General features: G+C 35.3%; 1 long non-coding RNA gene across 1 annotated transcript; it reads left to right on the top strand.

The window, feature by feature from the left end:
* Positions 1–1,503: 1,503 nt before the first annotated feature.
* On the top strand, positions 1,504–5,157 carry LOC121981120. Its single transcript, XR_006111742.1, has 3 exons — positions 1,504–3,585; positions 3,670–3,822; positions 4,979–5,157. It is a non-coding gene; the product is annotated as an uncharacterized LOC121981120 (long non-coding RNA).
* The last annotated feature ends 8,737 nt before the right edge of the window (positions 5,158–13,894 follow it).

Below are 13,894 nucleotides of genomic sequence, written 5' to 3' on the forward strand. Positions count from 1 at the left end.
ATTTGTAGATTGAAAGGAGAATTTAATTTTTAGAGATAACTTTCCTTTTTGGAAATCAACCACATGTTTAAAAGAAAGATTTTAATTTATAAAATTTCCTTTTTACAAACCACCATGAAGGGAAAAATTATTGGAGAAATTTTTTATAAATTTCCGGATACAAATTAGGAAGTTTTAATTCTTATTATAATTAAAACTCTCCTTGTTTATAGCTTATAGATATGGCCGGCCATGTAATGTGAGAAGAGGAAATTATTTTTAATTAAATAAATTTTCCTTTTCATGGCAAAAGAGCGGGTAGAGGTGCCTTCATGGCTAACGACTCTATTCTTTTTCTTCCTCCCTCTCTTCCTTGGTGGTGTGGTCGGCCCCTCTTTTTCTCTCCTCTCCTTATTGTGGCCGAAACTTCTTCATTGGTGGAGTACTCTTGGTGGCCGGATCAAGCAAGGAGAAGAAGGAGAGAAAGGAAGTCTAGTCTCTAGCATCCCTTGGTTCATTGGTGGTGGCCGAACCTATCCATCAAGAAGGACTCTTGGTGGCCGAAACCTAGAAGGAAGAAGAAGGTGTTTGGTGGTTCTAATCTCGGAAGATCGTTGCCCACACAACGTCCGAGGTTAGAAGAGAAATACGGTAGAAGATCAAGAGGTCATTAAAGTTTACAAAGGAAGGTATAATTAGTAATTAATTTCTGCATCATACTAGTTGTATTTCTTTTGTATGAATTTCAAACACAAGAGGCATTAGATCTAGTTTTTTGAATTAGTTTTTCGAGTTTGTGTTTTTTTCTTTTTCGAATTTGTGATTCGATTGTTCTTTTTGGTTAACCTAGAGTTATTTAAGGAAATTAAATATTAGTTTTCCTTAAAAGGCTTTGTCTAGGCGGTGGTGGTTGCTCCCATATCCAAGAAGATCATGTGTCTCGCCATGCAGTCCTGGAAGCTAATTTTAGAAATTAATATTTAATAGAATTAATAACATAGGTGGATTTGAATCAATAGTGTTAAGTTCCGCTTGCGATTCAAATTTAAACCATTAAGAAAAGATAAGTTAAATTTGGAATTAATGATGTTAAGTTTCGCCTGCGATTCCTAATTTAACTTCTAAAGAACACAATAGGTTATTTAAGGAAAGGTTCGACACTTGTATAAAAATTTTTGTACAGTGGAACTGGTATGTTTTCCTAGGACTAACCAACATCAAGATCTAGTGATATCTTGCCCCTTTTATCAAATCAAGTGATCCAGCCCTTCATTCTAATTTAAAGCGATATGGACCGTTGATTTAGAGCTCAAGTCATCCAAGGTTCATTTAGAGCTCCAATTCAAATTTGATCCAAAAGTCCATTTTTAAAACCCAAATCTTAAGCTCATTCCTAAAGCCCACACTTCTAAGCCCAATTATAAAAATCCAATTACAATCCCTACTCCTATTGGATTCGGATTCCTCTCCTTAACCCAAAACCCGAACCCATTAAGAAACTTTCTCCCTTTACTGCTCACGCGGACGAAGGGAAGCCCCTCTTCTCGCGATTTTTTTTCTCGGCACAGCTAGGGCACGCGATCTCCAGCACCGCAACCTTCCTTTCTTCTCTCCGGCCGGAAGCCTCTCTTCCTTTGCTTTCACTACCGCCGGCTGGACCTCCACAGCCCACAACTTCTCCTTCTCAGATTCCAGCGGCGAGCGACAGCAACACACTCGACGGGGGTAGCGAGCGACGGCGACGATTCCGATCATCTTCACCTCACCGGAGATGTTCTCCGGTGTGATCTCCACTGTCCGGCTTTCTTCTGGCAGCTCCGCTTCTTGGGGTTCAGGCGGTGGAGCAAGAAGCAACACCGGCAGTAGTCCATCCACCATTTCCAGCCATTTCCAGCGAGGGGTTTCTTCGGTGGAAGATTCACACCATCATCGTCGTCGAAGGTGCAGCAACCATCAGAGTGCTACTGTCCAACGGCTTCGGGGTTCGATCGCCGGGTCTTTCATGTGAAAACGGAGGATAGTCATTGGAATCGGGAGCGGAGTGTGAATTGTGGTTGGAAGTCTTGGTTTATTTCATGTTTACTGTTGATGTTTGTTAATTCTTATTAAATGTTTGTAGGAAACTTAGATCCTCATGTTTAGATTGCACACACTTTATCTAATTTGTTTCATGCATATGACGTGTTCGATGAAATGTTTCTTTAAGTCGTTAGGTTCAATTTGATGCATTTTAACTTGTTTAATTCTTGTTTTATCTTGTTTTTTCAATTTCGTTAGGTTCTAGTTTTGATTGAATGTAATCATGATACATTAGTTTAAGTTTTGTTTCACGGTATGTTTTGTTCCATGCTTAGTTTTATTGATGCTTTACATTATATTGTCTTTTATTTTCTGCACTTGCAGTTAAGTTAGATTTAGCTTCCATTTACTTGCATTGTCTTTTATTTATTAGATTAGGTTTCATTTAATGTTTTATCATTTCTTACCTTAGTTTAATTGTGTCGATAGCTAATCCATAGCGTTAGATTTCATTCCAGCATTAGATTAGTTTCCTACTTATCGTGCTTTTCATTTGTTAGATCTAGAATCAAAATCCAAAACCCCCACATCAATATCTCCTAGCTATAAGTGCTTTAATTTAATGATAGACTCATAAGATTTATGCAGAAAATTTCATATTTAACCAATTGTATTATATTGCAAGCGTGGATATATGAACATGTTAGAATAATGGATCCTTACAGACAGCATCCCCTTCTAACAATATGCAGATGGAAGTGGTCAGGCTCCCGTGTGGAAACAATAAAGTCTAGGATCGCGGAATTATCTGCTGTCAAAATAATTGTTGATTTAAGTTCATCGGACCTAGAGACACATCTGCTCTCAAACGATTCTCTAGACAATGTTATAGAGCATATAGATTAATAAATTGTTGAGGGGTTTTTATAATTAGCTGCTGAGCAACATCCTGAACAAGTTCTTGAGCAATTTCCTGAACAGGTAGCCGACGCTTAGGAAAATCCCCAAGCATGGCCTGAGCAGGAGAAAGAGGCTTGTACAAATTATCAAGCAAGGGAGGCCGAAATTGTGCATTTGGAGTCTGCAGTTGAGGGCAAGGACCGACTCATTGCCAGATGGAGGCAAGAATTAGAGAGTTAATTGTTGAGATTTAATTATGTGCCAGTGATGCAGAAACTTCATTAACTTCCAAGGACAAAACAATTGATGAGAAGGATAGAATTATAGATGTAAAAGATCAAACTATAACAGAGCAAGATAGAAAAATTAAAGATCTTCAAAGTCAGTTGCTTGCCAAGGATATAGTGCCATTACCTGCCAATCGGCCATTAACAAGATAAAGAGGTGTGCTACAAAGAGAAGGGCACCCTCAACTGCCAAGAGGGAGTTCCCTTCGCCAAAAGGAGTAAAAGAGTCACTTTCCAAAATGAGGAGGAGATAGAGATGGCCAAGGGCAAAGGAGAGGAAAATGTTGAGCCTCCTGTTAAAGTACCAGATGCCCCTGTCTCATCTACTGGTGTTGCTGCCACATCATCATCAACTAAACTCTTGCATACGCTTGTCAAACAAAAATCCAAAATCATTAAGGTACGATTTTAGTTGGTTAAATGTTTTATCTTTTATTCCTAATTCACATATAATTATTCACACAGAATACTTGTCTCTATGCAGTGTTCGAAATTTCGCCCTAGGTGGCCGCCTAGGCGCCGCTTAGGCGTTGTGCGGTGGCAGGCCGCGTCGGAAACCAACCAGGCGGAAGACCTAGGCAGCCCTCTGCGGTTCTCGGCGAGCTTCGGCGGCCATCGTGGGCTTCAGCGGGCTTAGGTATTTTACGCATATTGTACGTTTTTTATCGCTAAATCGGATTTGCCGAGGCTGGCGCTTCGTCTTCTTTCTTTAATCGTCGACTCTTGCGTCTTCTCTCATCGCGGCCTGTAGCTTCCGGTAAGTTTTTATTTTTTTTCTTGTTTCTGTTCATTTACTTTTTTGTTTCTTCGTTGTCGTGGCAGATCTTTGGCAACGCTGAACGCATCGCAAGGCATCAGACGCCTTCGGAAGCATCGCCGAACACATCCGGCAAAGTCCGGCATTGCTTCTAGCAACGCCGGTAGCATCACGATGCTTCTGGCTACGCTAAAAGCTTTTTGTGATGCTACCGGCGCTGCTGGAAGCAACGCCGGACTTCGTCGGACGCACCGGACTCGTCCGGCGACGCTTCCGACGGCGTCGGAGGCCTCCTGCGAGGCGCCGGTGGCGGCTAGTGGCGTCGCGACGTCACGCGAAGGCGTTTTTTTTCTCTTTTTTGTATTTTTTTATTTAATAAATTAAAACAATTCCTAACCAGAATAATTTCAATAATAGGGTTCGGTTCATAAAGCCTAATAGGATTCAATAATAGATTTATTTTTTTAATAAATATTATTAAATATTAATTTATATAACAGATTTTAAAAAAATAAAAATTATTATAAATATTATCAATTATCATTTATCAGATTTAAAAAAATAAAATTTAAAAAATCATAATACATATTATTAAATATTAATTTATATAAATCATATTTATAAATTTTATATATTATTAATTTATATTAATCAGGTTTATAAATATTAAAATTATATTAAAATTTTAAAAATTCTAATAAATATTATTAATTTATATAAATCAGTTTTAAAAATATGAAAATTAAATTAAATTTTTAAAAATTTCAATAAATATTATTAATTTATATATAAAAGTATAAAACCGTTTTAAAAATATAAAAAATATATTTTAAATTAATTTTTTAAACAAATATCTATTGTCTAATAAATTTTATTAGTTAGATTAAGATATAATAATATATAAATAATATTCTGAGATTTGTTAAAGTTATATTTCATTATTTTTTATCGTTTGGTATAGTATAAATGTATAATTAAATTTTATTATCATGTTATGTTGTTAACTTGTTAAGTTGTTATATATAATTTTTTTCAGATTATATGTTATCAATGGCAAGCAATCCATCTTCGATGGCATCTGTCACTCAACCTGAATCCGGGATTCTTAGAAGAAAGTCAAATGACATCGGATGGGAGTTTGGGATATTGATTGATCCTAAGAACCTCGACAAAATTAAATGTAAGTTATGTGGAAAAGCAATGTCAGGGGAGTGTATAGGATAAAGGAGCACTACATTTTTGTGTGTTAATTGCAAGGAGGGTACTACATTTTTATAGTCTAAGGAGTCTTCAGACGAGGCGCATACAGCTGAACTTAGTTTTGAGTATGTTGACAAGTATGTTGACCAAGTAGGAGCTCAGAATATTGTTCAAATTGTAACAGACAATGCCACCAACAATATAGTTGCAGCTAAATTAATGAGAGAAAAGCGACCTGGGATTTTTTGGAGTTCATGTGCAACTCACACGGTTAATCTCATACTCGAAAGTATTGGCAAACTTCCACGATATAAAAAGGTTATTGAGCAATCTAAGTCTTTTATCATTTTCATCTATGCTCACCATAAGACTTTGTCATTGATGAGAAGTTTCACGAAGAAGAGAGACATAGTCATACCAGGAGTTACCAGATTTGCATCAAATTTCCTCACATTGCAAAGTTTGATTGAAAAAAAGCTAGTTTAAGGGTCATGTTTACAAGTGATATGTGGGAGAAATGTAAATGGTCAAAAATAAACAAAGGAAAATTGGCTTACTCTACAGTGATAAGCATGAGTTTTTGGAATGGTGTGACACTTTGTTTGAAAATATTTGCTCCTTTGGTAAGAGTTCTTCGATTGGTAGATGGAGATAGAAAGTCATCGATGAAGTTTTTATATGGGGAGCTTCTTCAAGCTAAAGAAGATATCAAGGTGGCTCTGAATAATGTGAAATCAAATTATCAGCCTATCATAGCCATTATTGAGTTAAAAATTAAGGATAGACTTTATATATCATTGCATACCACTGCTTTTTTGTTGAATCCTTATTTTTACTATAAAGATAGTTCTATTGCTCTTTATGAGGAGGTCGCGATGGGGATTTTTGAATGCATGGAAACTTTGCATGCCAATGAGTTAGATCTACAAGATATAATTATTAACAAAGAATTTCCAAAATATAGAGATAAGACAGGGTTATTTGGAAAAAACATTGGCAGCAAAAGCATGTGAAAAAAATGATGATACATTTGATCCATGTGCATGGTGGAGTACATCGAGTGCTCACACATCTAACTTGCTAAGGGTGGCATTGAGGATACTTTCATTAACTACAAGTTCATCTGGGTGTGAAAGAAATTGGAGTACATTTGAAGGAGTAAGTTTTAAACTTTCAGTCTTTAATTAAATTAAATATAATTTTTAACGTCTATACTCTATATTCAGGTACTAACTATAATATTTACTTTTTCTATATTTTTTTTAGATTCATACAAAGAAAAGAAATAGGTTAGATGCTAATAGGTTGAACAATCTAGTATTTGTCCAATTTAATGCTAGATTGTTGAACAAACAAAAAAGAGAAAAAGAAAGGAATGTCGATGTCCTTCTTGCAAAAGATGCTTTAAATGCACAAGGTTGGATTGTGGATGGTGGGGAAGATGATGAAGTTGAACTAGGTTCCGGGCTCACTTGGCAAATGGTTGATAAAGAAAGTGGAGCAGATGAAAATCTACAACCCCGAAGAAGCTCTAGAGTGAGAGAACTTCATGAAGATGATTTTGAATCCGAAGAAGAAGATGAGGATCATAATAATGATATTGAGTTTGTGTTCAATGAAAAACAAGTTATTGAAAATTATGGAGAAGAAGAAGCAGAATAAATATGAGTCTATGAGATATTATTAGTTGTGTAATTTTGAACTCATTTTGTTAAGACATGATTTATGTTATTTAACAATTATATTTTGCTTAGTGGTTATTGGTTCACAATGCATTGTAATCTTGAATTGAACTATTGCTATTATTTTCTAATGTTCTACTGTTTACTACATGATTATGATAACTTACTGCAAGTTCTACTGTTCAACTGTTTCTTTTACTCATATTTACTGAGTCTAGTAAATTTTTTTTGCACAAAACGATTAGTTTTCTTTTATATTTTTTCATTCTTTGGTATTGGAAAGTATGCATTTATTTCAGCATACATAGTTAGATCTTTATTGCTATAAAATTGTTTAAGACAACATTTAGATTTACATATGACATTGTCCACAGTCCACATGAAACAAGGGATACCGAGGAATCCGCCTAGCGGCGCCTAGTCCCCGCCTAGACGACCTAGGCGCTAGGCGTTGGTCTGTCGCCCGACTAGCGCCTAGCGAATTTTAGAACCTTGTCTCTATGTATTTGTTCAGCAAGCAAAGCCATATTTTAAGAAAACTAAAGATGATGTGGTGGCAGATGCATTATTGAAATGAGTCAGCTAAAGTGAGTCAAATGTTTCTTGAGTTATTCACTTACTGTAATGCAAATACATGATAAATCATGTTAATACTTCTATTATGAATATAAGAATAAATTACATTGGAATTATCTTCTTATTGTATAGCCAAACAGTTCATTCATATTGTTGAATAAAATCAACCATGGCTGATTTAGAAGTTGTTATAACACATATAATTTATGTAACTGCTCCAATTGTAGCTGCAATAGGCACTATTGATGTAAAACCAAATTTATGGGCATGTTTTATTTTTGGTTTATGTAGGGATATGACAAAGCCAATATGGTCGAACGGAACGATTTCATTGAATATGTCATCTTTCCTGTGTATTTTTTATTAGACTGTCGACAGAGATGGTGATTGCATAAATGCATAGTTTACAATCATTGGAGTGGAAGCAAAATCTTCCGGCATATCTTATTGGTCATCTATATTTTGTCCTGATGGTTTGTTGTAAGTATAACACCAACTCCTACTACCTAATTTTTTATTCTCCATATATTTCTCCAACAATGTTTGTGTGCATACACATGATTTGTTTGTAATGGTAAACTATGAGGTATTTAGTCTATCAACAAACATTGACATTGACAAGCCAGTCATATATATATTATGTCCATTAAATAATGCAGACGATCACTGACGCCTATTAATCATTGAGTAAATGTTACACGTTGTAGCAGCTAGCTACTGCCGATTAGCTGCTACAACGTTGTAGTTGTTACTGCTGATTAAAAAAATTTCAAATTATTTTTTACCAAGTTGATATACATAACAATATTATTTTTAGGGGTAATATGTGCTTGAAAATATAGCTGTTATAAAAACGACTTATCATGCGAGAGCTAGATGTTGTAACAGCTACATGGACAGTTAGCTGCTACAAGGTGGACTTACCATCTTCACAATGTGCTGCTGATTGACTACTACATCATGTAGCTGCTACACGTTGTAGTAGCTACTGCCGAATAACTGCCACAACATGTAGCAGAGTACTCGATATTAGCTGTTATACCCTGTAGTAGCTTGACAAGACATTTAGGGTGCGTTTGGTTGGGGGTTATCCTTGATAACCTTGGTTATCCATCCAATGTTATCAACAAAAACCCTGTTTGATTTAGGTAATCGATGATTCCCGAGTAATGTTCCATACCCGACACGTCAGCAAAAGAGGCATGCAACCAGGAATCGAAAAATCTTGCAAAACTGAGGTTTTTCTTGATCCCGGGGTTATCAAATTTTTTACCCAAAATACCCTCGGATAAAAGGAAAAATGAAAAAAAAGGTAAAATGTAAAGAAAAAATTGGAAAATATAAAAAAAATAAAATAAAATTTTTAAAAACGTAAATTTTTTTTAAAAAAATAAAAAATCATTAAAAAATAATAAATGGTAAAAACTTATAAAAATTAAAAAAAAAAGGAAAAACATTAAAAAAATTTAAAAAATACAAAAAAATAGAAAAACATTAAAAAAATTTTAAAAAATACAAAAAAACATTAAAAATAAAAAATAGAAAAAACGTAAACATTTTTAAAAAGTAAAAAATAATAAAAAATGTTAAAAACATTAAAAAAAATAAAAATGTAAAAATGTAAAAACCCCTAAAAAATTAAAAAACCTAAAAAATAAAAATAAATAAAAATAAAAAAATAAAAAAATATATAAAAATAAAAAAAACGTGAAAATATAGTAAAATATAATAGAGTTTAAATAATAATAATAATAATAATAATAATAATAATAATAATATTATTATTATTATTATTATTATATATAGTTGGTTTTGTAACTAAGGGTAATCTAGTAAAATACTAAATTAGGTTATTCATTAAAACCTTCAAACAAACATGTTTTTGTTGCATTATCTAAATTGAACCAAACAACATTTGGTTATGTTTTATTCCCCATAACCTTGGTTATGTGATTATCTGATAATCACATAACCATGGTTATACATAATAACTTGAACCAAACGCACCCTTACAGTAGTATTACAAAATATTTACACCACCTAGGTAAAATTTATGGGATTTACAATAAATTTACAATCAGTTTTACAATAAATTTACACCACCAACTTGTCAGTAATTCAGTGTTTGTTAGTAAAAATCTTATGACCAACATGAAAATTGTATTCTCTCATTCCAGCTTATCCGAAGTTTTTTGGTGTTCTGTACAATAAACTCTCAGCGTATCGAATAACAAAAATTGCACAATCTAAATTGAAAGATGGAGTTGATTTCACACTGTTAATAATCTAATTGCAACCAGGAGTGTGGAGATGTATAAAAAATATTGATAAACATATACTTATGATTTTACTTGTGTAGGACCCGGGACTATAGATAAGTCAAAGTATCTTGACAATAGCGATAGTAGCCCTGGATTCCACATATTGTAATAAGATGGGTCAATATTTTTAAAAACAATTTACCTGCATTAATTAGGAGGAAGTTTGTAAGTATCCAATACACACATAAATCCATTACATAATGATTTCTTCAACATGGTAGGTACTTATAGAACTTTGAAACTTTGATGTATAGAGTTCTAAGACTCAAAGGGAGTTATAATGCATATAGTAACCTTCTTGAAGGTCTATGATCAGTAGGTGTCAGTGATCATCTGCATTATTTAATGGACAAAATATATATCTGACTAGCTTGTCAGTGTCAGTATTTGTTGATAGACCAAATACCTCATAGTTTACCATTGCAAACAAATCTTGTGTATGCACACAAACATTGTTGGAGGAATATATGGAGAATAAAAAACTAGGTAGTAGGAGTGGGTGTTATACTTACAACAAAACCAGCAGGACAAAATATAGATGGCCAATAAGGTATGCCGGAAGATTTGACTTCCTCTGTAATGATTGCAAAATATGCATTTATGCAATCACCATCTCTGCCGACAATCCAATCAAAAATACACAGGAAAGATGGCATATTCAATGAAATTGTTCCGTTGGACCATATTGGCTTTGTCGTAGCACTACATAAACCAAAAATAAAACATGCCCATAAATTTGATTTTACATCAATAGTGCCTATTGTGTAACAACCCCACCCTCCTCTCTATTAGTCTGTGAGGTTGGGACGTTACTTAACTATAACTTTACTTAACTAGTGTTGCTCACATTCTGATAATTATACTTGTAACTCTTTACAAACTCAAAACATGCAATAAGTAACAGCTGGAAACATAAATAACTCATCTAATACATTCTACTCAGTTATTTGTTCTCAACTAAAACTATATATATTAATCTGAACATGCATGCAACAATAATACAACTCAGATAGCGGAACTAATGTGCATTGCAAATAAAATGAAGAATTCTAAAACTTAAAATATTCAATGAACAAATCCAACAACATGAAAGAATAATCCCAACAGTCTAAATACAAAATCTTAATGAATTCTTAAGCAAGGTCTCAAGGCTTCCATAGTCCAGACATCACACATCCATCTCACATCTCCTTGTCGCCTTCCTTCTGTATAACTTTCTTTTCCCTTTATCTGCAGTAAGAGGAAAATGCAACTATAAGTGAATGCTTGGTAAGCGCTATCTAACTCACAAAACTCGGATATGCATATGAACAGGAGGAAATCTAAGAACTAAATGCTTTAAAAGAAACACTACTTATGCTCATCTAATAGCAAAGGAATCAAAACAGACTGAAATGCTAAACATGTAAAGCTGCTCATGCTCATCTAACAGCAATAAGAAAGTCTAAACATGTAAGAATAAAAGAGCTAAGCTTGCTGATTTTTTAAACTTATGGGAAGCTTATTCCATTTTCTCAAAACTTATACTTTTATACTTCAAAATAATAATCTCTTGGGCCCAGGCTTAGTACCATTTGCGCGCTCTCTAATAGAAACTGAGGTAGCGAGCCACCAGTCCTACAAGGGTAAAGACCTTGGTCTTACCAAGGCTGAGACCTCGGAACCGGTCACCTGGATTTGTTTAACGACAACCTCGGAAGTCAGGTACTAACCTCTTCAAATAAAATACTTGTTACTTGTTAATACTTCTAATAAAAGAATGCCTCGTGCAAAACTGAAATGCTTAAACAATTCTAAAACTGCAACGCTTAAACAATTCTAAAACTGAAATGCTTAAACAAAAATCTGCATACAATGCTTAACGACAATCTGCACTGAAATACTAAACTGCACAACTAAGAGATCTAAATCTACATGTTAAGGAACTAAAACAAAAAGGGTATACAGCATGTTAAATAATTGATAATGCAAGGGTCTAAATAAGCCACGAAAATCCAACAGAGCACTCCCCAAAAGTAAAGCTATTCGTGCCTATTGCATAGCACCAACCAAAACTGCACAGTGATCTCTAAAGGAAACTGCCTGTGCCCCTTTCATAGCACCAACCGAAACTGCACAGCAAGCTCTAAACAAATTAAGCTTCACAGAAATCTCCAAGGCACTAAACCATACAGCAAGCTCCAAAACAAATTAAACTTCACAGAAATCTCCAAGGCAACTAAACCGTACAGCAAGCTCCAAAACAGATTAAACCTGCCGGAATTCACATACCCTATGTAAAGTTATTTCATTTGTTCTAAGCTATTACTTTTATTTTCTTTCTTTGAGATTCACGGCAGCAAGCTCAAGAACAACTCTCCTTGTGGCATACTTCAAAAAAAACAAGAAGAAACAAGAATCTGAGAGCTACTCTTACAGCAGGTGAGAAGCACTTACCAATTCCCTTGACTTACAACCGAAATCAATTTCTAGGGTTTTGGAGAACTCAAAAATCCAGCCTCTTCTTCGTGCCTACGAGTTCCCCTCAACGAGAGGGTCTCGAATTTATGAAGAACCCACGGAAAAAAAACCCTTGGCCGGCCGCCGGAGACGAAGCCCTAGCTTCGGCTTTGTTCTCCGCCCGAGCACCGCCGTCGCACGCAAGAGAGAGAGAGAGAGATGAGGAAGAGGTTTAGGTCACGACAAAAATAAAACCTTCCTCTCTTAACTTATCCCTTTTAATACCTAGATATTTCTGTTATCTATTACTGTTTAAATTATTTTCGCCCTCTCTTTGATCAGCACGGCCCTGCTGGGTTCCTGGTCATCCGAAACAACTTAAGACTTTGCTTAACTAGAGGTCTCCGGTTCGATCCTCGGCCCGACCTCTTTTTGCCTTAAATTTGTTTCTTTTGATAAAAATACCAAACGAACTCCAAAAATTACATAATAATACTCTAAAAATTTCTAAAAATCTCTAGAATATTTCTAAAGCATTCTAAATATTTTTAAGTACTATTAGGACTCCAAATAATGAAATTTGGGTTGTTACAATTCTCCGTACCTTATAAAAAGTTCGTCCTCAAACTTAAAATAATTCTGGATATTTCTGTCTCATGCTATCCTCACGCTCCCAAGTAATTTCCTCGTGCTTCTGGTTCTGCCAAATGACCTTCACTAGTGGTACTTCTTTGTTCCTTAGTCTCTTGACTTCTCTGTCCACTATCTGTGTAGGTCTGCTTTCATAGCTAAGATCCTCCTGGATCTGCACTGACTGAGGTTGAATCACTTGGCTAGGGTCGTGGAGGCACTTCTTTAGCATGGAGACATGAAATACATTATGTATTGCTGACATGTCTTGTGGTAAGTCCATCTTGTAAGCTACTTTCCCAATCCTCTCTATGATTGGATAGGGTCCTACGTTGCAGGAACTTAACTTGTCCTTTTTTCCAAATCTCATCACTCCCTTCATAGGTGCAACTTTGAGAAAAACTGAATCCCCCACTTGGAATCCAAGTGGCCTACGGCGTGTGTCAGCATAACTTTTCTGTCTGTTCTGGGCAGTCTCAATTCTCTGTCTGATCTTCTGGATAGCCTGAGTGGTTTCATCTATCATTTCAGTTTGCCTGCCTAGTTCTGATTCCATCTCTTTTCTTTCTCCAGTCTCTAACCAGCATATAGGTGATCTACACTTTCGGCCATACAGTGCTTCGTACGGTACCATCTTGATAGTGGCCTGGTAGCTATTGTTGTAGGTGGATTCAGCTAAATACATGTACTTGCACCAACTGCCCTTAAAATCTAATGCACAAGCCCTGAGCATGTCTTCTAAAATCTGATTTACTCGTTCTGTCTATCCATCAGTCTGGGGATGGAAGGTTGTGCTGAACTTGAGTTTGGTGCCTAATGCATTCTGGACACACTCCCAAAAATGAGAGGTGAAGCACCCATCCCTATCGGAAACAATCGACTTTGGGACTCCATGAAGTCTGATCACTTCCTTAACATATAGCTCTGTCAATTGCTTTATAGAGTGGGACACCTTGATGGCTAGAAAATGGGCAAACTTGGTCAATCTGTCCACTATCACCCATATCGCATCATATCCATTAGTAGTTCTTGGAAGACCTGTTATAAAGTCAATGGATATTTCTTCCCACTTCCACTCTGGTATTGGGAGAGGCTGTAGGACTC

This window comes from Zingiber officinale, chromosome 5A, assembly GCF_018446385.1.
Source record: "Zingiber officinale cultivar Zhangliang chromosome 5A, Zo_v1.1, whole genome shotgun sequence".
Classification (NCBI taxonomy): domain Eukaryota; kingdom Viridiplantae; phylum Streptophyta; class Magnoliopsida; order Zingiberales; family Zingiberaceae; genus Zingiber; species Zingiber officinale.